The sequence below is a fragment of the Aquila chrysaetos genome, chromosome 22, assembly GCF_900496995.4.
Source record: "Aquila chrysaetos chrysaetos chromosome 22, bAquChr1.4, whole genome shotgun sequence".
In the NCBI taxonomy this organism is placed as follows: Eukaryota; Metazoa; Chordata; class Aves; order Accipitriformes; family Accipitridae; genus Aquila; species Aquila chrysaetos.
In genome coordinates, this window is record NC_044025.1 from 9,440,542 (window position 1) to 9,444,762 (window position 4,221).

General features: G+C 44.5%; 1 long non-coding RNA gene across 1 annotated transcript in view; it reads right to left on the reverse strand.

Annotated features, from left to right (window-relative positions):
• Positions 1–4,010, reverse strand: part of LOC121232535 — a 36,476-nt gene extending 32,466 nt beyond the window's left edge. Inside the window, exon 1 of the long non-coding RNA XR_005931152.1 lies at positions 3,834–4,010. This is a non-coding gene — a long non-coding RNA (uncharacterized LOC121232535). The remainder of the gene's footprint in view (positions 1–3,833) is intronic.
• Positions 4,011–4,221: the final 211 nt, after the last annotated feature.

Below are 4,221 nucleotides of genomic sequence, written 5' to 3' on the forward strand. Positions count from 1 at the left end.
CACCTGGCATCCAGCCAGGGTCAACCCACCACACCAGGTCAACAGAAGTCAGCCCTGGGTGGCTTATAATCAGAGAAGACAAGACAGTTCCACTCAGTGCAACCAAAATACCTTGGCAGCAGATGGACTTCCCATTTATGAAACTGCAAATATAATTCAGAAGGGTCCACGTGCCACTAGAGAGGTACTTTCTCCTGTGAATGAACTTACTTCAAGTTCACAGCAGCAAATTTGTTTTACAAATGCATGCATCATTTTTTTCCATAAATCCTTCCATAATTAAAGAATTAGTGAGAAGTTATTTCATGCCTTTTAAACCTCCATGACTGTCAAGAGCACTATGGATCTGGTAACTTCATACTATTGCAAACAGGTATGTAATTGTCCAAGCTGAAACCACCTTCCCTAAAAGGATGAGACATGTAGTCCCAGAATCCTCTATATTTAAAGTATGTATCATGACCAAACATACAGCCAGTGCAGATATGAGTTGTAACATCCAGGTGTGGATACAGACAGTATGGTGGCATTTCAGTGAAACAGGCAGACAACAGCAAGTATCAGCAATAAGAAGTAAATATTTTTACAGTATTAGTGCCATGCTAATCCCAAAGTTTTTATAAAATGTTCTTGAGCTTTTTCAGGGTGAAGAGGGACATGTGCACATCAGAAGATAGAACTCATTCCTTCAACATTTAACCTTGTTAAAAGAGAATATTTCTATGTGAAAAAGACACAAAAATGTGAGACTAGATATTTAAACCTTGGGGAATGTACTACTGACATGTAAGAGGAATCATGTATGTCAGAATCCCTTTGATTCACTTTTATCAGATATCCGCTGTGGAGAGAGGAGCAAAATACTAACTGCTCACTCAGTGATGAAGGTGATACACATTAGGCACAGATTTCTTATAAATACGGAGAGAACGACTCTTCTTGGAATAAAATAATGGTATGTTGGGGGTTTGGGTATGCTAAGATATTTTCTAAGAATTATGTTGATGGGGTAGGAGCAGATACAAGAAAAGTGATATATAAATTGTTAATGAGGAGTTATAGATACAGTAAATGTGTTGGGTTTAGAAGATTTTCTCAGCTTGAAGTTTCTGTTTGGAACTAGATGGGTACTTAATAAGTTGTTCCCTTAGAAGCTTTAAGTTTTGAAATGTTGATGATTTTTTGCTAGCCACTTCATATGTAGTTAGTGCCTAATTTTGTCATCAGTTGGGATGGAGAGTATTCATTGTCTCAGAATATTAAAGCTTAGAAACATCTCTTTGGGAGACTGGTAAGTATTGAGAGTCTGTGGGTTGTAGACTTTTTTCTTTAAAGCATAAAAGAATGCATTAATTCCCTCGGGTCTTTGATTCAATAATACTTGTGTTACACAAATAAGATTATGAAACCTACCTAAAATAAAAACTTGTAGTATGTATGTCCAAATAGCTTCTACCAGCTCTAAATGTGAGGCCTCAACACCCTGGATAAAAGGAAGCAAAGCCAAGGCTCTAATATTACTTTAAGAAACAACAGCCTCTTAACTTTGTAAACTTCTCAGTAGTGTGCTATATGTAATGCAGTGTCCTATTTCATTTAAAATTTGATCAAGACCAGAACAGTATTTTTATTGATAGCTGCTCAGCATCTCTAGTTTCTCATTGTTTTGCTTTGGTTTTTAGTTTAGATATCCTCAAGTGTGCCTCAACCTCTAAACTTTCTCATATGTAGCAGTGGAGAGAGAAAGAAATAGAACCATTGAACTACCTTCAAAGATCCACGTATAACTGATCTATGTGATAAGTTACTGGTTTTTTTGTTAAGAAAAAAAAGAGGGTGTTTTTGGTTTCTGCTGTCTATCTTGTAACCACCTAACCATTCATGACTGTTTACACACAAGTTTAAATGACAGTTAAACCAAACTGCCCTGTCCAAATTCCTTAATTCAGTCTCTCTTGTGTCCTTCCTGCAGTCTTCTCTTATTGCCACTAAATGCGTGCGCCCGACTGAATCCTGCTATTGAATGAACTACTGTTTCCCTTTTCTTGTTTTCTTTTCAGAGGAGGCCTCACTGGCCTACTTTCCTCATATTTTGGGATCTAAATTTTTTGGATGCTGCTGTTGACACATCTAAAATCCACACTGATTGCCCAGAAGAGGGTCTGTCCCTGTTTTGCACAGCTGTTACCAACTGTTCTATGTTCAGCAATAGCATCAGTGGCACCAGTTCCTCTCCTTCAGCAGCCCAGCTTAAATTCAATCTATCCTGCATGAATTCCTGTCACTGGGTCATTCTTTTCCTGGCGTATGCTGCCTTCTCCTGCTTTTTCTTCTGTACTGAAAGAATCTTACAGGAATGTAATGTGCCACACTGGGTAGATTGTATGAGGTATTAGCCAATAGATGTTCCTGCTGTCTTCGCTGTAGGTAGCAGTGATGATGTGAGAAGTTAGCTGAGGGTTAAAGAGAAACAAGACTTGGACAGAGCAGTTATTTGATTTTGCAGTCATGAGAATTGCTTCTAATACGCAAGAGGAAAAGCCAAACAGAAACATTTCCTGAAGCCATTTCACAGTTGGGGTAAATAAGAGTAACATCAGACTAAATGTGAATGTTACTGCATGCATTTGCTATATGATCCTTCAAAAGAGATGGTCTCAGTGCTTCCTTGCTGTTGTGGTTTAACCCTAAGCACCACACAGCCATTCACTCACTCCCCCTGATGTGATGGGGGAGAGAATCAGAAGGGTAAAAGTGAGAAAACTCTGGGGCTGAGATGAAGACAGTTTAATAGGTAAAGCAAAAGCTGCATGTGGAAGCAAAGCAAAACAAGGAATTCATTCACCACTTCCCATGGGCAGGCAGGTGTTCAGCCATCTCCAGGAAAGCAAGGCTCCATCACATGTAACAGTTACTTGGGAAGACAAACGCCATCATGCTGAACATACCCCCCTTCCTTCTTCTTCCCCCAGCTTTATATGCTGAGCATGATGTCCTATGGTCTGGAATATCCCTTGGGTCAGTTGGGGTCAGCTGTCCCAGCTGTGTTTCCCCCCCAGCCTCCTGTGCACTCCCAGTCTCCTCCCTGGTGGGATGGGGTGAGAAGCAGAAAAGGCCTTAACTCTGTGTAAGCTCAGCAGTAACGAAAACATCTCGGCATTATCAACACTGTTTCCAGCACAAATCCAAAACATAGCCCCATACTAGCTACTATGAAGAAAATTAACTCTATGCCAGCCAAAACCAGCACATTCTCCACACATCATTCCATGCCATTTACATCGTGCTCAGGTCTCACAGTATCCAATACATTCTCATTACCCACCACCCCCCCTTCCCATCCTGTGATATAACACACATGTATCATTCCCTTGGTCTATGGACCACCCCTGTAAAATGTCCACAAATATCCACAAAATGTCCATTGAGTTCATTTAGCCCACGACATTGGGCTCCATCTGTTATGGCGGTCACTCAGGGCAGGAGAGGTGGTGTGTTGCTCGGAGTTATTGGGCACCAAAGCCAGCTCAGGTCAGGTCAGGTCACTGCTGCACTTGCACTGTTTCTTGTAAGGCTTGTCCCCCATTGGGAGGGGTATAATTTTTGTAAATTACACTCCTCTCCATATGTGTGCAAAGTGACCTCAGAGTCTCACTGTGGCCTGTGAGCTGTTTTAATCCACACCTCAAGGGTACACTGCCACATGTGCGTGCTTGCTGCTGTCCTGCCTGAACTCACCAATCTTTCAGGGTTTCCTCAGTTCCTTCTCTTTCACAATACCGAATTCATGTCCCTGCACCTCAGAAGGCATTTAATGCTCTCAGGAGTCTGACCTGGGGATCTCTGCCCAGCCAGCGGGTCGGCGGACACACGTCCCGCCAGCCGCCGCAGGGCGAGGTGAGAGCAGGGCGAGGTGAGAGCAGGGCGGCCGTGGCCGTGGGAGGCCGCGCGGGGACCTCCAGCGTGGGCGGCGAGGGGCCGGCCGCGGCTGCACTATAGCCACCACCGATATGGCGGCCCCACGGGCGACGCATTGAAGATGGCGGACGCGACGCCGCACTCAAGATGTCGGCAGGAAAGCCCCGCCCGTCGCTGCCCTCAAGATGGCGGCGGGGCGGGGCGGGGCGTCCCCGCCCCCGCCCGGCGCCGGAAGTGGGACCGGAAGCGCGGCGGCGCTGGCGGAAGGGGAGGCGGAGGAAGCGGCTGCCGGGGTTGGCCCTC